Raw genomic sequence first — 22,698 nt, 5'->3', positions numbered from 1 at the left:
ATGGACTGACCCTGGACTCTGACCCCATAGGTAGCAATGAATATCCTAGTAAGAGCACCAGTGGAAGGGGAAGCCCTGGGTCCTGCTAAGTCTGAACCCCCAGTGAACTAGACTATGGGGGGAGGGCGGCAATGGGGGGAGGGTTGGAAGGGGAACACCCATAAGGAAGGGGAGGGGGGAGGGGGATGTTTGCCCGGAAACCGGGAAAGGGAATAACACTTGAAATGTATATAAGAAATACTCAAGTTAATTAAAAAAAAAAAAAAAGAGAGAGAGAGAAAAGAGAGAGAGCCAAGTCTAATGAAAAATGTCCAAAAAGGTGTTCAGAAGTCACTAGCCTGGGCTTTTAGGATATAAATTATCTTGGTCAATTATTGTCTGCTGTTTGCACTTGTGAAAAGCATACTCTGGGAGTGAGAAGGATCCCTTGTCCTAGACATGGGAAGTGTTTATTTCAAGTATCCTCTGAAATCCTCTGTTCTGGGTCAGCCTGTCTCCCTGGGTCTATAACAAGGGAAACAGAATAACAAACAGTTAAGGCAGTGGTTCTCAACCTGTGGGTCGTGACTCCTTGGGGAGGAGGGGGGAGTCAAACAGATGCCTTGTATATCAGATATTTACATTGCGATATAACGGTAACAAAATTATAGTTAAGGAGCAGTGAAAATAATTTTATCGTTGAGGGTCACCACGATGTGAGGAATTGTATTAAAGGGTCGCACTGTTAGGAAGGTTGAGAACCTCTAAGCTAAGGACATTACAAACATGTGCCCCCTTAGGAACAGCTAGTTAGTAGGTAAGTGATTTCCAACTGAAATTTTGTTGTGTATTCCCTGGTATAAAAAAAAAATTCCTTCTGTGGGAACAGGAAGCTGGAAGTTCATCCAGGGACTGAGTGTTGTGATCTGCCTGAGACGCAGTCAGGAACCCCAGCAGGTTCCAGTAGGGCTTCCTTGGTTCCCTTTTATGGGTGTTTGCCAGCCCCTGGGTTGATGATGTTACTGTCCCTTGCTCTCTCAATCCAGCGCCTCCAGTGGTCTCTGCTGGATGTTGTAGCCAGCTGACCTGATAGTGTTTTACTCTCCATTCTGCTTGCTATTGGTCCTCTTGTGTTTGCTTGCTAAATAAACTCACCCAGAGGACGGCTGTTATACACCATTCTCAATCTGGGAACAAAGCATGAATGGCACCATTTCTACCCCTAGTGCTGTTTTAGTTGAGTTTCTCGCCACTTAATACTTACACTCTTAAAACCTCTTCCTTCTGGAAGCTTCCTTTCCCAGGAAGCGATTTTTATAGCCCCAGATCCATGTTATAGAAAAATACAATTTAAAAATTAAAAAAATTTAAAAACTCTCATTGCTGACAAGATTTGGTTTAAATTCTTTAAGGCTAGATCTTAAAACTTGAAAGCATTTTTGCAAGTATGTAAGGGAAGTGGGGCCAGGGCAGCTGACTTTGCTGCAAAAGGCTGGAGTGGGGGTGTGTCTGGAAGGGATAGTGCCAAAGAAGCAGGTGTGATCCGTGACTTTTCTTCCCATTCTGCTTTCTGCAGCTGAGCTCCTGGAGTCCTCCTGGCTTCTGTCCCCACCTCTGAGAGCCCAGGGGGACCTGAACTATGCCAGAAACCCCAGCATTGAGGCTGATTCTTCTTCATTTCAGAAGTCACAGATCAGACAAATATCAAAATCCCCAAGAACTTGCATGTTTGGGCTAAGCAAGAATAGTGAGTTTAGTTAATGGAAGTCCTCTGGAGGCTCAACTAACACATGACGCTAAGATGGCCAAGGAAAGAAAGTGTAACAAGCCAGGTTGAGTCTGCTCCATGCAGAGCGGGGGTCTCTATAATCTCAATGGTTTCTCCATGTTGGAGGGTAGTGCTCCGAACTTAATGTTAAATATCAGGTCACCCATCACATTGCGTTTTTTTTTTTTTATTAACTTGAGTATTTCTTATATACATTTCGAGTGTTATTCCCTTTCCCGGTTTCCGGGCAAACATCCCCCTCCCCCCTCCCCTTCCTTATGGGTGTTCCCCTCCCAACCCTCCCCCCATTACCGCCCTCCCCCCATAGACTAGTTCACTGGGGGTTCAGTCTTAGCAGGACCCAGGGCTTCCCCTTCCACTGGTGCTCTTACTAGGATATTCATTGCTACCTATGGGGTCAGAGTCCAGGGTCAGTCCATGTATAGTCTTTAGGTAGTGGCTTAGTCCCTGGAAGCTCTGGTTGCTTGGCATTGTTGTACTTTTGGGGTCTCGAGCCCCTTCAAGCTCTTCCAGTTCTTTCTCTGATTCCTTCAATAGGGGACCTATTCTCAGTTCAGTGGTTTGCTGCTGGCATTCGCCTCTGTATTTGCTGTATTCTGGCTGTGTCTCTCAGGAGCGATCTACATCCGGCTCCTGTCGGTCTGCACTTCTTTGCTTCATCCATTGCGTTTTAACTACGTATCTACTTACCGTCTCTTTGCTCTGCCTGATTGTGGCCTCTTTAAGAACCACCTTATTCAAGCAAGGCACAGAGCAGAAAGCCTAGTACACAATAGACACTCAAGAAACTGTAAGCGAATTCTGTCCCATTGCCTCACCAAGCCTATTCTGAGAACCTGGGGTAATTTGTCTTTTTTTCTGGTTTCGAGGTCTTGATCTGTCTTATACATATATTGCCATGAATTGCTTTATGAGTTTTAAATGAATTCTAAAAGTTCACAGGGATATTCTGTTCACAGAAAAAGAAAAGAAAAGCTAAAAGCAGGGTAGCTGCTGAGCTGACTCGTGGAGTAGGTTTTAAAGCCTCAGGTTCAGTGCAGCAGACAGGTTACTGTTCCCAGGGGAGGCCCTAGAAGTGCAACAGTGGCCAGGCCTTGTCCTTCAGAAGGTGACAGTTCCTGGGCCTGGTGGCTCACTGAATTTGGGAGAGTCAGAACGGAAGATCAATAATTTGAAGCCAGCCTGGGCTACCTATCAAGAGATGTATAACAATTAATTAATTCACGGTCAGAGAGAGCAGACAGATGATTGTAACATAACAGCTTAGGCAAACCCATGCAATACTTTGAAAGGTAAATTAGAGTTTACTCAGGTTAGAGTCTGGATATCAAGGATAGAAAGTGACTGAGAAGGAGGAGTGGGTATGCTGCTGGGGAGGGAGGGAAGGAGGGAAGGAGGGAGGGAGGGAATGAGGGTGAGAGGGAGGGAGGGAAGGAGGGAAGGAGGGTGAGAGGGAGAGAGGGAGGGAGGGAAGGAGGGAGAGAGGGAGGGAGGGAGGGAGGGAGGGAGGGAGGGAGGGAGGGATCTCAAGCCTTTAAGATACTAAAGAGCTTCCGCTTTATCCTCTATAGACAGGAAGGTGTATGTGTGGAGGTGTGCGCCTTGGCAGATGACTAGTCAGAGAGCATAGGTTGGAGCTCTGACACTAGAGACAAAAGCTGGTCAGAAGGTACTGCATGGTCCTGGTGAGCCAGTGAAAGGCTAGAGTCGAGGTCATCCAGGCCTCCCTAACCCTTTCCTGACTGTCCCACTTGTCTTTTTCTCCACATCTATACTCCCAAAAGAGCAGGCAGTGGCTGTAGGCTTTAATGTGTTTATGTGCGTGTGTAGGGAATTAAGTAATGCTGACCCCCTGTCTGAGTCTTATCTGACAAGAATGCCGAACTATTAGAAGCCAAGTGCTACACCTTGTATGTCCCACCCATTATCCTCCCATTCAGCCTGTAGTGTAGCGGCCAGTGTTACATCTAAACCAAAAAAGATGAGTGAAATTAGATCTGTTGTCACATACATATCCTACATGTATGTTCTCTTAGAAGGAGGGTCATTATCATGTGAACATCTTGCTCTCTGTAGGCATGTTGTATACACAGATTCTAGTTAAACCATTAGCAATTCTAATCCAGCAGCTGCTGTGGTATGAAATCACAGAATGAGATTAGCTTGAGCTTGGTCCTCATTCTCCATCCTTTCTGTTACCTGTGCATGGGATGTGGTGGTTTAAACAACATTTTAGAGCTCAATTAGTTGAATAGTCACCAGAGAGGGGGACTCTTTGGTGGCCTTATTGGAAGAAGTATGTCACACCACTGGGGGTGAGATTAGAGGTTTCAAAAGCCCATGCACACCCAGAGTCTTTCTCTCAGCCTGCAGACTAGGATGGAGCTATTGCTCCAACACCGTGTGTGCCACCACACTTCCTGCCATGATGATAATGAGCTAAACCTCTGAAACTAAGCCAGATCCCCTATTAAATTCTTCTCTTATAATAATTGCCTTGGTCATGCTGTCTCTTCACAGCAATAGAACATTGACTAAGATGTGGGCTTAACTTCAGCCAGTTGTGGTGGCACAGGCTCTTAGGACATACTCAGGAGGTAGAGATAGAAGGGTCAGAAGTTCAAGGCCAACCTGGACTAAACTTTAGACAAAGGACTACAGAGATGTACCAATGGGTAGAACACTTACCCATGAGGAAAGAGGACCCAAGAGTAATAGATCTTAGCACTCACATAAGAACTGGGTGTGGCACCTGGATCTATGCATCCAGTGGGAGGTGAGGTGAAGGGTTAGGAACATCCTAGAAGGTCACTGGCCAGCCAGTTTAACTGAAATGGTGAGCTCAAGGTTCAGTGAGAATCTGTCTCAAATAGTAAGATAGAGAACAGTGGAGACAAACACACAAGGTTGTTTGCTGTTCAGGGTTTTTTTATGCTTAAGTTCTTTATATGAAATTTCTAGATTCATTCATGCTTGTCTAGAGATATCCAAAATTCTGCTTTTCCTGTCTGTCTGTCTGTGTGCCTGTCTGTCTGTCTGTCTGTCTGTCTGTCTATCTATCTATCTATCTATCTATCTATCTATCTAAATTGATTATTTGGGAATCTCACATCATGCACCCCAATTGCACTCACCTCCAAGTCTTCTCATGTCTGACTCTCTCCTTGGTGACTTCCCTGCACCCAGTAAAGGAAAAAGCAAATCCATTTGTGTTCACCATATACTCACTGGAGCATAGTCAAATTCCTGGTAGCCAATAACCAGCCCCACCCCCCAGCGCCCCAGGAAACAATCTTTCTCTACCTGCATCTGCTCCAGAATCCATCAACTGAAGCTAGCCTTATGGTGAGGGTTGGGGGGCAGTGCTCCCATTCCCATTCCTACTCCCACCCCATTGCCTGCCACCGCCATGGCCAGTTCTCCCACGAGGGGCAAGGCCAGCTCTCCCACATTCCTGAATACTAACATGTCCCAGAGTATGAACATCTGCATGGCCTTCAGTGGTCACACCAGCCACAGTCATCAACAGGGTCCCTGGCTGTCTCAGGGCCACTGACAACTCATGGCCCTCAGCAGCTGTACCACTCCATTTGTCTTTCTTTCTCACTTCCTTCACACATCTGTTTATTGAGATGGCACTTGTCCACTCCTGGCCTCCCAGATTTTTCTTTATAAATAAATAAATGCTCTCTTGATGAGAGTAAGTGTGATGACCTTGAACCCCCTGCAGCGCTAGCAACTTAAAGTTGCACGAATGGAGTTCACTGGTTGATGGACAGTGCGGGTGTCTAAACTCTTTCTTATTCTTTTAATTCTCATTTTTTTTAGTAGGAATGTGCCTTAGGCACCAAAGTGTAAACCAAAGACATAGTAGGAAGAAAACTGCCCCACAAGTCAAACAGATATAGCTCTGGGCTTCCTTCTGTAATAAGAGATAAAGTGCTGGGCCTTTTAAAGCCTTAGTGATGTCTTAATAAAATGGAGTAGGACGGTTTGAATATTTTTGGCCCAGGAGTAGCACTATTAGGAGGTGTGATCTTGTTGGAGGAAGTGTGTCATTGACGGAATGGGCTTTAAGACCCTCATCCTAGCTCCCTGGAAACCATTCTTCTGTTTGCCTTTGGAACACAATGTAGAACTCTCAGCTCCTCCTGCACCATGCCTGCCTGGATGCTGTCATGCTCCTACCTTGATGATAATGGACTGAACCTCTGAACCTGCAAACAAGCCCCAATTAAATGTTGTCATTAATAAGAGTTGCCTTGGTCATGGTGTCTCTTCATAGCAATGGAAACCTTAACTAAGACATGGAGCCAATGAAACACTCTCCCTGCCTTAATGATCTGGATTTCCCTGGAGTCCTTTATAAATGGTCTCTTTACATCTCTAATGTCATGTATCTGAGTCTTCTATCCCTTTTGGTTTGGTCAGAGCTTTGTAAATCTTGAGACTATTTTTAAAGACCACACCCACTATTCCTAAGTCCTCAGCCAGTGAAAGACAGACAGTCAACCTCCAGCAGCAGAGAGGGATTCAGACCCAGTTTTCATCTTTGGGACACAATGAAGGCTAGTGAGGCATGCCATGGAAATGGCCTTGTGCAGCGCTCATCTCACAGGTTGTCCATGTAAAGTGGGATCTCCTGCTTTGTAAGGAATCTCAAAATGCACAGGGGAATAGGGACAGAAAACAGATAGAAAATTACCTGAAAGCAGGGATCACACCGCATTCATTTGCAGCAAACGGCTCAGCATCAAACAAAGGGGGCTGCAGCTGTTTGGCAAGATGCCGCTCAGAGACCCGAGGTAATTTTTTTCAAAGATCCATTCTAAACAAGTATTGGTGTAAACTCAGCTTTGCTGGGCTTTGGCTCTGTGGCACTTAAGAAATCCCTAATATTAGAAGCAAATTAAATAGTGGCAATGACTAGGCACTGGAGGTGTTTAGTGAGCAATTTCACAGGTGAAGACTCAAGGCTTCTTGTCTAATAGGAATTCACAGTTTCCCAGGGTGGAGGAACTGAGTCCCTTCCCACTCCTGTAAGTGAAACCTTGAGTGAGAGGCTAAGAATATGCCACGGGAAGGCCACTGCACAAAGATGGATCCCTTTTTCCTGGCCTTTCTTCAGCAAGTGAACAGACTCTCTCCACCACAGAATTTAGATCAGGAAATTTGGGTTAGTTTTTCAGTCCCTCTAAAGTTCTGGAAATGCAGGTCGCCCTGTTGCTCCCCAGCATTCAAGGGCCTCTTAGTTACCCCCTAATTCTCTCCCACCTGTTCCTCTTCACACAGCCTCCTCCTTTACTGGTGTTTTGGCTGTTGTTATGCAAGAGATCTATTTCGCATATGTGTCAGAGGAAGCAAAGTTCCTGAGTCTGTAGCCATGAACGACAGACAGACAATCTCCAGCAGCAGAGGGAGATTCAGACCCAGTTTTCTACATAACCTTCTTGTCTTTGCATCTTCTAGGTGGAACTTGGCAGAGGCCAAAGCCCTTCTGGGTTATCAAACAGACACTGGGCATCAATCGGACTCGGTCCTTGTCCAAGGGACAGAGTAAAACTGGGTTGTCTGTCATCCATTCTGAAGAAAGAGTCAGAGACCCAAAGCCTGAGACAGAGTAGATCAAAACCAAACTGAACTGGCCTGGATCTAGAGGGCAGACCCAAACCATGCAGACAAAGACAGCTTGGTAAAGAGAAAGGGCCCATGTCCATAGGAGACTCAGCTGGGGCAGCTTTGAAAAATTGCCGCTGAGCCAGATGTAAGGATGATTGCTCTAGTGGCATCTTAAACCAGCTTCTGCCACATCTGTACGAGCTGGACCAAGTGTGCCTGTAACTCACAGGAGTCCACTCAGTACTTATGAACAAGCTTAGGGTTTAGAGTTCATAGGCAACTGCCACCCATTAGAATGTTCAACCTATTAAAACCCATGGTTAGTTAGTCTCTATCTAATAACTAGGGGTTAGATTGGGGAGCCTTGACTGGAACCCACGGCTTCCTCCATGCAGAACCTAGGGTCTTGGTTGTTGTTATGTGGCTAAACAAAAGAGAAAGATTTGTGAGCTCAGAAAGCTAAGGAAACTTAAGAGATTCAGGAAACTCAGGAAGTTATAAGACTCATGAGGCTCTCCTCAAGGTGATGGGAGCAGCCAGTGATTTCTGAGGGAGAGAGGGCTGTTCAGTGGAACTTCCTATAAGTACAGGGAACTCCAGGGATGCAAGCTTCATTGAGTTGTCAATGGGGTGGGATTTTCTGCAATGCCTTTGGGTCACCCATACTTTTGTGAGTAGCTCAGACCCAGGCATGCATAAGTAAGCATAGTAAATTCACTGATTGGTTAACCAAGTTAGAGTTGGTCTCTTATTGATACTCCACCTGGGGTGAAGAGATATGTCTGCTCACATCCTTCGGGAAATACAATTGTATTCACAACTTCTTTTAGTCAATCTAGTCAGATGGAAAACCAGAACTATTTATGCTGGTTCACAGACTGAATGACAGTCTTGCCGAGTGACAAGCTAAGTAGCTAGTACCATTTGCGATGTACCTGCCCAGATCTAGAAATTCACAGCAGCCTTAAGAACAAAGTGTAGTGTAGGGGGCAGTTCTGATGCTGGGGTCCTGCTCCCCAATTGGTTCTTGATCTGTCAGTAAAGAAAGCCAGGAGTCTATTGCTGGGAGCAAGGGACAGGTGGGACTTCTGAGTCCCTGGAGAAAAAAGCAGACACAAGAGGGGCAGTGCCTTGCTTTGAAGGGAGATCTCAGGGGGAGCTGGGGCCTGTGGCCACCACTACAGGCAGGTGGCCAGGGATGTTTGGCAGGGTCTAGGTGGGACCAGCCACTGAGATTTGGGGCAGGTGGGAGGAGTGGAGATAAAAATATTATTAAGGGCACACTTTTCCAGGTGGGAGATAGGAACGTCCAGTAATTATGTCTTAAGGCAAGGAACAAACTCTGTGTGTGTGTGTGTGTGTGTGTGTGTGTGTGTGTGTGTGTGTGTGTGTGTGTTTTGTCCAAGGATTCAAGAGAAATCAGGTGGGGGCTGGTAGCCAAGTCACTTCCCTGAGCTAAAGGAGGCAGAGTGAAACTATTCACAACAGTGTCGCTCATCCTGGCTACATCTCTACTGCAGGTGCAAGTGGTGACCCTTGCCTTTCTTTCCTAAACATCAGAATCTCATTTTCTTTAAGTCTTATGACTGAACTTTATCATAAGAGTTCATTTTGTATTTGGTATTGCTTGGCTCTTAGACGAATCACGACACAAATTTTACAACTCTCTCATTATTACCTAATCATCACCTGGATGAAATTTCACCAAATAGAGGTACCAGTCAATGTATAACTGATTTATATAAAACAACAAGTCCCGTGAAAATCAAACATTGCAACAGACATGGTTGGTTGGCTAAATGTCAGAGCCATTTATTTGTAAGTACATTCTTCGTGGAGTTGTCTTGGACTTGAATACATTTTTTATTAACTAGCTGGTATTTAACAGAAATTAATTGTTTGCTACACATGATCAGTCGCATCCCCTGGAAATGAGACCTACAGTTACCTTGGAAGAGCTATGAACATGGAGGTGCTTTCTGGGTAGTTATTCCAGACTCACCCTATTCCTTCACCTCCCTGATTCTCTTCTCTCTTCCATATCCCCAAACCTGGTATTTTAATAAATGAGGCTACTAATTGACCTACAACTTTCCAAAGTATTCCATAACTTCTGCCTTTAAAATAATTATTGTATAAAATATTTTGCTAATGTCCTCCTGGGCATACCAGTATCATGAGAGGATGGACTTATGGGATAATTTTTGGTCCAGAGTGGAATAGAGAACTATACAGCTCTGATCCAAACAGTTCATGTTAGAGTGTAGGGACCTCTGTTTTTGAAAAAATAATAAGAACATTTCTACCTACCTGCTCCATTTGTATTAGTTGAGATTCTTTTATGTAGCAGAAGCAAAAAAAAATTCTACTAAAATAATGGAAATAAATCAATGACATTTATTGCATCGTATCAGAGAGCCCAATGGAATTCAGACATGGCTCGATTTAAGTACCTTTATGACTTACCCTGTTTCTACAGATCTGAATCAATTTCTTGGGGCTACAATTACAGAGTAATAGCAAAGTAAAGACCTGGTAGCTTGAAGCAATAAAATATTCTCATATCAGTGTGAATGTACAGTTAAAAAGGTAAATTTCATATTGTGTTTATTTTATCAAAATATTAAAAATAAAAACTCAAACCCAGGTTTCACCCTCTCAGAGTTGTGCAAGTTTAAAATCAAGGCATCAGTAGAGTCTTCGTCTCCCTGGAGGCTCAGAGTAGGATCTTTCTTTGATGTCTTCCTTGTCAGCATTCCAGCCATAGCTTCTGTCCTCCAATGACATCCTTCCTTAGTGCATCACCCTGCATTCCTTCATTGAATTAGGGCCTACTCCAGTCCAGTATGACTTCATCATAACAAATCACGTCTGCAGTAATTCTGTTTACAGCTAAGGCTGCTTTCTGAGGTTCCATGACTGTGGATTTTTCTATCACCATCCATCCCAGTTTAATCTCTTAACCCATTTGCTTCTTTGTCTTATTTCCATGAGCTTTCCTCTAAGTGGAAGTGATTTCAGAAAACCCTAGCAGTCTCAGAAAAGGGCAGGGATCTTCCTCATTAGCATCCATAGCTGGATTTTGATTAGCTCTGCTTAAATCGGAAGCTCACTCTTGGACCAATCACCATCTGAATGACAGAGTCAGACTACTTCTGAAGCAGGGGAAGTCAGGCAAGGTGACTGACACACAGTATTTCCAGAACATTATGAAGATATAGGGTAGAGTCAGAGAGCAAATGTTTCTTTAATATCTTATACTTTTCTGTTGTTTGAGAAAGGGCCTTGTGGTGGTTTGAATAAGAATAGACTCACATATTTGAATGATCAGTCACTGGAGTGACACTGTTTGAAAAGATTAGAAGGATTAGGAGGTGTGGTCTTGATGGATGAAGTGTATCACTGGGGTAGGAAATTTCAAGCCTAAGCTAGGCCCCATGGTTTCTTTTCCTGATACCTGTGGGTCTGGATATAAAACTCTCAACTACTTCTTCAGTACCATATCTGCTTGTGTGCTAGCATCCCCTCACCTCCATCATGATGATAATGGACTAAGCTTCTGAAACTGTAAGCAAGCCTCAACAAAATGCTTTCTTTTATAATAATTGCTGTGGTTATGGTGTCTCTTCTAACTAAAACAAACCCTCTCATTTTATATACTATTTCTACGTATATAAACTTTATCATTAAACTGTGCTGGTAAATAAATGGATAGAAGAATATATATATATGTGTATAATATGTATGTATATAATACATACACAGATACAGATGATGGGTAGACAGATATAGTCACAGATGTAGATATAAATACATAGCTATGGATTCAATGTAGTTTGTTCTTCTAAGGTTCAGAAGTCAGAAACTAGGTCCTTGGTTTGGTGGATTGATATAGCATGGAGCCTTTAAGAGACAAGACTAGTGAGAGGTGCCCAGGTCATTGGGAAGGGTCCTAAAAATAGACAGTGAAACTCTAGCTCCTCTAGTCTCCTGTTAGGTCCTTGACAGAAGCCAAACTGATGGGAACCACTTGATCTTGGATTTTGAACATCTGGAACTGTGTGCTAAATAAACCTGTTTTCTTTATAAAGTAGCCTGCTACGGTGGCTTGAAATAGAAATGTCCTCCAAAGGCACATGTCTGTGAATACTTGGTCCTGGTTGGTACCACTGTTTAGGGACGTTACGCAAGGTGTAGGAGGTGTACCTTCAATAGACGAAGCACCTCAGTCAGCTTAGCTTTGAGAACTTAGAGCTTTGTCCCACTTCTAGTTTGCCCCACTCTGCTTCCTGCTTGTGGTGAAAGTTGTGATCTTTCAGTTTCTTATTCCACCTGCTGCCGCCTCCCCTACCTATAAACTCTCTCTTGGAACCATAAGCCAAGCTAAAATCTTTCTTCCCTACGTTTCCTTCGGTCATGGTGTTTTATCACAGCATGAAAAAGTAACTAATTCTTTTACCTAGAGTATCTGCTACAGAGATAGGAAACTGACTAATACATGTATATGAAAAGGAGTAGATTCAACCAGGAACTACTGAGTCCAAAATTAATAAAATGAAAGTTATTTTCCTTTTCATTCATGAATGAAAGCCAGAAATGAGAGGGAAAGGCCTTCCAAAATGACCGGTGGCCCCAGGCTTGATGGGGTTTTCTCAGTGTGACTAATTTATTAATGAAAACCTTCACTCCCAACCTGTCTCAGTCCCATTTTTTTACTCTTTTCAAGGAGTCACAGCAGAGCCACAATTGGAACTGCCTCTTCTAAACCTAGACTTGCCAGAGAAACTTACAGTCCTGCAGATCCCTGGGCCTGACCAACATTTCCTCTCCTGTTCATCAACAGTAATGTCAGATGTAATTAGGTGACAGACAATTTACTCTGTCTTACTTGAAAGGTAGGATGTAAGGTTAAAGAGGTTTCAGGCCCTCCAGGGTATGGCCTTCAAGGAAGAAGCTAACGTGTTCTCTGGCGTTTCTCATCTTGAATGGTTTGCTAAGTGCTTGCTTGTGCTCAGATCTCAGCAAGGAGATTTATCTGGACAGACATGCCTGCTGTTGTTTCTTTAATTTGCTTAGTCAGCACATGGTTCCTGCTAGGCCATCAGTTACATCAGGCAGAAGCTAAGTATCCTCCGTGGGGCCTCCTTTGCCTGGCCATGCTTCTGCATCTGTTAACAGTCTGTTTCTCCAGAGCCCTGACAGCGTGAATGATGGCCCAGGCTTAAGTACCACAAACAGAGACCCTGTTCCCCATCCCTGCCTCACCTCACTTTCCTGGGCTCATCAGAGCTGGCAGTGGTTTTGATGGGTCCCAAAGTAATTTACTTGCAAGATCCTCAGCAGTGACCAAGCTGCCCAGAGATGCCCTTCATTCAACAACCCTCAATCCAGATGGTGTCAAAGGGTGGTGTCTGAGACTGGTGGTCAGACAGGAAAATTGAAAGCAAGAGAAGAGGGGGAAGGGGAGATGGCAGGGCAGAAAGAAATAGTAAACACTTGATGTGATACGGTCAAGAGAAAAGGGAGGACAAACTGGCTGGCAACACCAGTAATGGCGTAACTGAATCACATAGGTTTGCCCAGGATTTTCCAAGTTTTGAAGCTGAAAGAATTATGTTCTAGAACCTTCCTTGTCCTGGGCAAAGTGGGACAGCTGGTAGACATAGGCAGGTTTTAATCATGTCATGTAGATCGGATGAGAAAAGCCTAACAATCACTCTGACATCACACTGAACCCAATCACCTCAAATTTGAAACTGAGTCCTTTGATCCTGTAGCACTGGGCCTAGGAAACATGCACAGACACAGACTGGACTGTGTACCCCCCTTGAAGGCTATCATCTGGGGAGCGTACACTTCTCTGAAGTCCCAGTGAAAAGCCACAGACACCGAGAGTGTAACATATCTACTTCCCAGCATGTGCTACAGAGTTGTATGGATTAAAAAAAAAAGACATATCCACTTAGCTTTCTTTTCCTAGATTATTTAAAGCTCTAAGTAACAAAGCAATACTTCTAGGAGAGCAGGGACATGGGCATGAGGCTGGTGCTAAAAGCAAATAATAAAATAGCTGTAGGCAACAGACGCAGAAACTTTCCCCTGTGGTCAACTAGGGGCAAGCACACTTGCAAGCGAGTGTGAGCCCTTGCAGGACTCATTGGCGTAGGCAGCCATTGGTCCAGTAGACTGCCCTGTGTATCCCAGGTATGGGTGGAACTGTAGGACCTTCACATTCCAGTCTGTTTGAAGCCTTAGACTGCTGCTTGTGCTGTCAGCACTGGCCTCACTGGAGTGGGTCTCTCATGTCACCACTGTGCCTTCAATGGCTTACAGTACTCAATGACCTAAGGTTTGACCCACTCCTTCCTCCTTACTGTCATCACCTTGGTTTCTGGCATTCACAGCTCTGTTGGACTCAGGAGGACTTAGTCCAGACAACACCAAAGTATCCACCAATCAAGTGACTCTCCTGAGGTTGTCCATTCTGCTGACTGCCTGTGGAAAAGTGTGGAATAGACTAGATCAAACCATATACTCTTTCAGAAGGGAGAGGTAATGTCCATCATTGATTACACACACACACACACACACACACACACACACACACTGAGAGAGAGAGAGAGAGAGAGAGAGAGAGAGAGGGAGGAGGGAGAGAGAGAGACTGGTACATCCAGCATTGGTGCACACGTGTACTTTGGACATAGCAGAGACAAAACAATAAGGATCATTGATCATGGTAAGAGGGAAAGAGGAGAATGACTAGAAAGTAAAGAAATGTGCAGTAACATTTCAAAGGGTAATAGTCTACCTGGGGAAGAATTTTACCGTTATGAACCTTCCACCCAGAGTGTATCCTACCAACTCCCCAGGAAAGGCACAGAGCCGCCTTCTATTGGCCACCACAGGCAGAACATACTGTGTTCTCCTGAGGCTGCCTCCCAGTCTCTGAAGCTCACAGACTCAGTAGGCTGGGCCGCCTTTCCAGAGACTCTGCTATAGTCTGAGTACCTCAGGAGAGTGGGGCTTCTGTAACTGAACCTCTCTCAGTGAACTTCCTAGGCTTCAGTGCTAGCCTATCCCTGTCCTTTGCCATTACCTGGGGCTGGTCCAAGAACTGCTAAGTGCTTCCCCATCCAAAGCCTTTCCTGGTCCCAGGCAGTATGTGTCATGGCTGCATGCATTATACATGCCATGTGGCCATTGTCAAGTCAGATTTGTCTATTCAGAGTGCAGCTTCTGAGACATAGACAGAGATAGGGCTCCCAATATTTGTTAAATATATGCATTTTTAAAAAAAGGTATGTCTAAAACTGAGCAGGCCAGACTGGATCTGATAAATCTCCCCCCTCCCCAACCTGGTTCACAGCCTATCCCAGAAGTCTGCAACAAAATGCAAGGTAAACTTGTTTTCTCACAAATCTTATCATGCACAAACAAAGAATTGGAAGGGTGTCCCTAGGGTGGTGAGATTGGCTCTCCCAGAGGCCAGGAGCATACAGCTGTTTTTCATCAAAGCCACACACAACTCCCCACCAACTCCCCCATCCCCCTGCATCAGAGGACTCCTCTTGAAGCATTTATTGATCTTTAAGAAGAGTATAACATAGCAAACATGCTGCTTGCAGTCTCTTGCCTTATTCCTTGAGCTCCCTCCAAGTATTTCCAACTGTAATGTGAAGTTCAGTGGTGTGTCAGCAGATTCTAGTGAGCTCCCAGCTCGTCCACAGGCTTGCCGGGAGACAGCTGTTTTCACAAGATGTTGGCTCTGACAAGCAGCTCAGGCCCCCTGACTACGCTCTAGTGTGGGCATCTATGGAGGTTAACCCCAGTGAGCCCTGACTTTTCACCTAAGATTGTTGGCATCTCCTACAGACTCTGTCTGATGAGTTGAGCGTCAGGCTTCAAGGATTGTTAAGGAATAACAGAAATATCAGAGTCAACTCTGTGGTTAAGTGTTCTCTCTGCTGAGGCCAGTAAGAAATGGTCACAGGTCTCGGGAATTGAAGGAGAATTTACAGCAATCCTTCAGAAACCTCTTCTTCTTTATTTTGGCCTGGGTGCTCTGAGAGAAGGCCAGAATCAAGGGTCCAGTCTGCTGAAATGTAACCTCTATTCTCTTCCTGTTGAGGGAAATGGATTTTTGCTTACTTCTACTTTGGTTAATAGAAAAAGACAGCTCTAACAGGGCAAGAGTGCTGGCTTGCTAGGTGGGCTGCATCGCGAACACACTTTACAAACTTTAAAATGCAGTAACAATACCAGACAGTATTTGGATGGACCACCCATAAATGACTAATTTGGGAGATAACTATGCAGAATATCATTCAGCATTCCCTAAATGTTTCACAGAAGCCACATAATTTGAACTTGACTTGCTACAGTCCTGGTTGGAGTTCCTCAGCTCCTGAGCACATCCCTGGGGAGTAGGCTGCCTGGATGGCGATAGCAGATCTCACCACCAGGTGGCACTACTGATGAGATTTCTTCCTCTTGATTAACCGAGGTGGGGCAAGTCAAGAGTCCGCGAAGGGACCTAGTCTAACATATAATTAATTGTTTAACAGTTAAATCAAATCTAATGCCCAAGGACAGCAGGATACATTCCCTTGAGAAACAGGTCTTCCTAGTGAAAGGAAAAGATGGGTGAAAGTTTAGAGTATTCGGATTCTCGTGGGGAGAGTAGAACCCCCCCCCCCAGCCCTTCTCATGCCGTGAGGGCTTTCAAGCTTCCCTACTCTACCCTATTCCTGTACTGTTGGTCAAAAAGCTGGTAGGATTTCTGTGTTCATGCAGGGACTTAGTAAGCTCTGGAGACCCAGTGTGTGGTCTGATCTTGTGGTAAAGGGTCAGATAGTAACCGCTGTGTGTACAATACAGTCTCTGGTCACAGCTATTCACCTTTGCCACTGTCGCATAGAGCACCTGATGACAGTCCAGACGTGAATGTGGCCACATCTCAGTATACCCTTCTGCACAAAAGTAAGTAAGTTAGACTTCAGTCTAGAGTTTGCTGACGTCTGATTTAGAAAATGGATCTGGAGCTGCCAAATATCATCCAGAACACCAGACTCAACTTGAATTCTGGATGACTCAAAGCACTTGGATATAAATCTCTCCCAAACAACGAACGGGACATATTTAAGAAGTGAGTGATTGTTTATCTGACATTCAGATTGAAATGTGCATCAAGTATTTTCTTTTTTTTTTCTAAATCTGTCCACTGGGAGGGGAGCTGTGTCCCCTGTGAATGCTTCACCCCATTAGGAGGACCAAGGTTGGAGCCGGGTTTCCAAAGCTTAGGCGTGAAGGCAAAGCCATGCCTTCTCAGGTCTAAGGGCAGTGCTGGCTTTTAAGAGACAGTTTTTAGCCCTCACAAAGAATAAAGTGTGTGTGTGTGTGTGTGTGTGTGTGTGTGTGTGTGTGTGTGTGTGTGTGTAGCATTTAATATAAATTAAACATATTGGAAGGTCCCTGAAGACATGAACAGTATCAGGGAAGACCCAGGAACCAGAAGGCACCAGCGCTGAGGCTTGGCCTGAGGTAGACGCAGCTGTGGCAGGTGCTAAGCGAAGCCTGAGAGGAAAGGATCCAGGCAAAGGGAACTTCCTGAGTGAAGACCTAGAGACTGAACCACAGAGAGGCCAGAGGTGAGCAGAGGTGAGAACTACAGGCTTGTGTGATGGCCGGCCTGTGAGCAGCTTGCCAAAAAACTACGTGACTGGAGAGTCCTAATACATGGACGTGTCCGTGTTGAAGGGAATGCTAACCACTGCAAGTGTATACACACATCAGATTAGCACACTGTACTCCAGAAACCACTGTTACGTGTCCATTAAAAAGCTTATAAATGCGGCAGGAAGCCCCTGCAGGTTTTAAGTGTGGAGGGAGTATAATCCTGTGTTCATTTTAAGGCTCTCACTTGCTGATTTCTCTTGCAGAGCAGATGGAGCAAAGGGCGAGCCAGTGAGAAGAGACTCGGTGAGCAGCCACAGTGGGAGTTCTGGCTGGAACGTTGGAGTGCATCTCCCTGTGGAGAAGCTGGATGCAGGTGCTGGGTGGGAGGGAAGGGGAGAGGACACAGAGAGAAAGGCCCAAGGTGCCTCCTGGACGCTGGCTTTGCAGAGGTGAGTGGAGGTAGAGGACATGGTTTGGCATGAAGAGGACATACCTGGTTTTGCTGTTGGCTCCATCCCTTTCGGACCCTTAGCACACCCCAGAGGTTCGTGTCATAAGCTTGTTCCCCAGTTCATAGTGTTAGTGGGATGTACTTTAACCTTAAAGAGGCAGGCCTAAGGGAAAACTTTAGGTGACGGGAGGCGTCCTCAGAAGACTTTTAGAGACCCCAGCTCCCCTCTTTCTCTTTCTTTCCTTCCAGCCACCATAGTAAGAGAAGGCTCCTCTGTACATGGTGGCCATGTGCATATGTGTACACACACACGTGTGTGTATGTAGTCACATATGTGTGTGTGCATACGTGTGCAGAGGCCAGAGGTAGATGTCAGATGTCTTATTTTATTAATTGATCTTCACCTTACTCTTTGAGATAGGGTCTCTCAGTGAACCTAGAGCTCACTATTGGCTAGACCAGTGACAGCCAGCTCCAAGGAATCTGCCTGTTCTGAACATCCTTCCCCAGCATTGGGATTCCTGGTTCATGCCATCCCAGTGCTGGGATTTGAACTTAAGTCTTCACGCACAGCAAGTGTGTTAACCACTGAGCCATCTGCCCAGGCCCCAGAGAGGTTTCACTCACCACTTTGGAGGTTTCAGACCACGATCATTTGGGCCCATTGCTTTGGAACCTGTGACCAAGCAGCAGACCATGGCTAGCTAAGCTCCCCATTGCTCTACTGGGAGGGAAATCACGGAGTTTGGGACTCACGTTAGTGACATTTCTTAGTTCCTCACAAACACCCTTGTGCTTTGACCTGTAGCAATGTGAAATGCTAACAAAGCTGGGAGGAAATTAAAATCTCTTGATGTGGTTTGGAAGCTGTCTAGGAAGATCCTGTCCAGGTGACAAAGGTCTGCTAGACGTGGGGAGGAACAAAGGAACTAAAAGGTTACAGAGGAAACAGCTGTGTGGTGAAATGCCAGAGTACAAGAGTTTATCTAGACCACAGAGATACCCTTTGCATAAAGAATTCCAGGCCACAGGTCAGTAAGACCCAGCAATATAGGTTAGATGGAAGCTGGTGGTTTAAGAAGACCTAGCTTGGTATCCCTGCGTTACCGCTGAATCTCACCTTCAAAAGTAGATGAGTAGATAGTCCCCAAATATGAGATCCAAAATAGTCCCGCAGTCCGAAATGAGGTGAACCCCGGCATGGCCCTATGGGTGGATCATTTACACAGACCTCACGTGGCAGTCAGCATGTAGGCACTGGACCCTTAGAGACAAAGGCCAAAGCTTAAAGCAAATGTCATATCCTTTAATAATCAGATCACGGCTGTTTGCAGCCTGATCCAATGCTTTGCTTTTTTTTTTTCATTGATCAGATATCGGACAAGAGCAGCTTAATGAGAGGTCTGGTTTTTTGGCTTAGGGTTTAAAAAGAACACCATCCCTGACATGGGGAAGGCATGGTGGCAGGAACGTGAGACAGCCTTGTAGTCACATCGCGGCCACAGTCCAGAAGCGGAGGAAGATAAACGCTTGGGCCCCGCTCACCTTCTCCTCTTGAACAGAAGCCATCAGTTACGATGGCAGTGCAGAATCCCAGAACAGGTGTGGTGTGAAAAGCTCACATTTTCTGACACAAGCGGAGGCCGGGCTATTACTGCAAGGCAGCAAGGAGGCGGCATCAATATCAATTTGTTGCTGCTTGTTACCATGCGTGGTGGGGAGAGAGAGCACAGCCAGGCTGTGCTGCAGTGCAGTCCCCTACAGGGTCTGTGGAGCCGGATAGAGGCAATTACGCTTTGTCAAATAGCTTGGCCGTCTCTCTCGGGCTCCTTTATGGAAATCTATCAAGGAATTAAGACTGAAATTCCACTAAATTCTGCCCCACCAAGCCAGGCTGTGGCATAGAAAGGTGATATAAGGAAGACACCAAGGCCAGCCGAGATGTCTGTGCAGCACAGGGACCTAAGGATACGGCCCTAAACTCTTCAGGGACAGGTCAAGCTTGAGGCACGGTGAGCTCTGGGCTGTCCTCCTTTAGGAATCCCAGTGCAGCAAGCATAGCCATGCAAATAACATTGAGACCAGGCCAACTAGAAGCCCCTCTACAGACAAATAAGCCTCAGAATCAATAAGAAAATCACAGAAAGCCACAGGAAGACAGGCAAAATGCCTGAACAGGCATAGTCCACGACAGATTATCTAAACAGTACATAAGCCTAGAAATCAGTACTTAATGTTGGCATATCAGGGAAATGGCAGCTACATGACAAATGTGAAACGTCCTACCCCTGTCTGACCACGGATACCACTGGGTGTGGAGTTACCAGAAGTCTCAAATACCATTATTCACAGGAACCAGACCAGACGTTGCCCAAACACCCATCAATGGTACACCAGATAAACAATGATATCAGGCAATTAAATACTGCACAATGATGAAAATGAATAAACCACACTGGCTCTTATCAATATAACATTGAACAAAAGAAGGCAGACACAAAGGAGTTCGTGCTGTGGATTGTACTCCCACGAAGCTCCAACTTGAATAAGGACAAAGGCCGGCGTGCTTGAAGGCCTCCTGCTGTGCCATGAGGCGTTCACATTCTGTTCCCTGGGTTGAACGATGGTTATGAGAGTGCGTTTTGTCCATGAGTATTCTTTAAGTCTATATTTATGTTTTAGAGTGTGTTTATGCTTTTATCATACATAGAATTCATATATGCACATATCTATCTACTTATATATTCTTTTTAAAATTTCAACAAAAGTTTCTAATTCTGAGCCTGCTTCTGCCGTTGTCCTATAAAACATGCAATTTGGGAAGTTTTCTCAGTGGAAAAAAGGTTTCTCTCTCTCTCTCTCTCTCTCTCTCTCTCACGCACGCACGCACGCACGCACGCACGCACACACACACACACACACCACCTCCTGTTACATGTCCTGTTTGGGTAGAATTTTTCTTCTTTTCCCTTCTACTTTATTTACTTCTAAATTTAGCTCTTTGCTCTTAGAAGGTCTGATCAGAGGGAAGCCTCAAGACTGACACCATGTTGGAAGCCCACGTCTATGTAGGAAGGCTGCTGGCTTGCATGACATTTTAAAAATTAGATTGCAAAAGCAAGAAGCTGTGCTTAAAGCCAGATGCTGTAGAATGCACCTTTAATCCCAGCACTGATGACACCGATACAATTATGATTTTGAGATCCAGGCTTGCCTGTGTTACATAGTGAAACATTGTCTATAGACACAAAAACAAACAAAACAGAGTTAAGTCCCAGAAGTCCCTTGGGACATTGGCACTTACTGTGTCCCATAGCAGGGACACATTCACATCTTAGACAAGAACAACAACAAGCTAAAGTCAAAATTAAAATTAGAGCCAGGAGTTCAAGTTAGGATCCTCTTTTAATGAGTGTGTGTGTGTGTGTGTGTGTGTGTGTGTGTGTGTGTGTGTGCGTGCGCGCGTGGGCGGAGGTATATCTTATCTTAACATTAGGGCTTAATTGTTTCCCTGTGGGCTGATCAGGGATCCTACAGGGACCCAAGAAGGTGGAGGTGACCCACCAGGGATAGCAGGAAAGCCAGAGCCAGGTGGAGAGAGAAGGCACCTGGTAATTAACCACAGCCAGGGGAGTCTGCCATATCCCGGCACCACCCGATAGCTTCCAGGGTTTAGTTTCCTCTGTGATTCCTAAAGCCAGCTTTGATAATTTAAAAATCACATTTTGTTTTTCTAGAGCAGTTTTTTTTAACTCCTTAAGCAAACATTGATTTATTTCCTCCTTTCTGGAAGAAATTCCTGGAGTTGTGCTGCTCTGACTGAAACAACTCGTGTCTGTGTGTGTGTGTGTGTGTGTGTGTGTGTGTGTGTGTGTGTGTGTGTGTGTGTGTGTATGTGTGTGTGTGTGTGTGTATGTGTGTGTGTGTGTGTTTGACTTGAGGAAGAGGTTTTGGGGCTCTTGCAGCTGCAGACAGGAAGAGAAGGCGAAGAGAGAAGGCTATACGCCCACTTCTCCCAGTTCATAACCATTACAACCCAGAGCTCAGATTGTATAAACAGAGACAGTGACATCACACACAGAAAAAAAGCACTGGGTACTCTGAACTTAAAACATCTAATTTGTGATTATCCAAGTCAATAAACCGTATCAAGGTCAAAACACAGGACTTCGAAGGTATGGGAGCATCACACCGCTGATGGCAGGCCTCTTCCGGCATAGGAGAGCAGGCGTTTCTGTGCCTGGAGATCCGAGACCTGGGAAATTCCTGAGAGAAAAGAGACCAGGAGCCAGACTTGGGTATAGATCTGAAGGGGCTCTTGAAGCATTGCAGCCCACAGCACGACTTCCTTCCGCAAGGCTGCCACAGCCCTGCAGAGGGCGCATGGGAGCAGCTTGGAGACTTAACAGACCTGCGTACACAGAAAGCTGAACTGGTCTCTCCTATTCTCTATGCAAAAAAAAAAAAAAAAAAAAAAAAAAAAAAAAAAAAAAAATGGTGAAGTGACACAAGAGTCCCAAGCCTCCCCTCAAGTCTGTATTTCTCTTTAAGTAGTTTAAAGGCATCCCTTTATTCTGGCTCTTGTACATACTTGTCGGCAGAGGGATGCGTAAGCGTTGGAGCAAAGGAGAGTAGACCCGACTCCCCTGGAGGCTGTTAGATTGCCCTGCTGTCAGGGATCCCACTGCGCTTGGCATTCAGAGACCCTCAGGGGTTACTCTCAACTGTAGACAGAGTACTGTGGTGGGCTCCAATGTACAAGATGAGGAGTCACTGGTACCTTCACAGAGCCAGAAGGACAAACATAGGCTTCGAAATCAAATTCCAGGGCTCGAGGAAATTAACCGGTCGAAGTGCTTGCTGCAAAAGCAGGAGAACCCGAATTTGAATCCCCAGAACCCAGGTAAAAGCCAGGAGAGGTTGTATTCTCACAGGTAACTCCAGGGCTATAGGGAGCAGAGACAGGACCAATGCAATGTGGAAGGTCCAGAACTAATTACCTTCTCTGGGGCTAATTCTAGCTCTCTGGATCAGCCATTCCTTGCCCCTTGATTGTGTCAGAACTAGCATCTTGTGATGAATAGATAAATAACCTTTTGGAGTCTATTAGCTTAGCAAAGCTTCCATCAACCCAAAAGCTAAGGATGCCATCAGAGAGCATCTCCGACGTACAAAAAACTTCGCG

General features: G+C 45.3%; 1 long non-coding RNA gene across 9 annotated transcripts in view; it reads left to right on the top strand.

The window, feature by feature from the left end:
* Positions 1 to 22,698, top strand: part of LOC148005330 (uncharacterized) — a 48,976-nt gene that overhangs the window by 12,098 nt on the left and 14,180 nt on the right. For 4 of the 9 annotated variants that reach the window (XR_015622474.1, XR_015622468.1, XR_015622469.1 and 1 more), the window contains exon 2: positions 17,326 to 17,511. This is a non-coding gene — a long non-coding RNA (uncharacterized LOC148005330). Of the gene's footprint in view, positions 1 to 17,325; positions 17,512 to 22,698 lie in introns of those variants that run through there. The other 5 variants (XR_015622466.1, XR_015622465.1, XR_015622467.1 and 2 more) reach the window with 3 other exon arrangements.

Source organism: Rattus norvegicus, chromosome 6 (assembly GCF_021556685.1).
Source record: "Rattus norvegicus strain SHRSP/BbbUtx chromosome 6, alternate assembly SHRSP_T2T, whole genome shotgun sequence".
Classification (NCBI taxonomy): domain Eukaryota; kingdom Metazoa; phylum Chordata; class Mammalia; order Rodentia; family Muridae; genus Rattus; species Rattus norvegicus.
The sequence above is the reverse complement of the archived record's forward strand: the minus strand, read 5'-3'. Positions and strand labels throughout refer to the sequence as shown.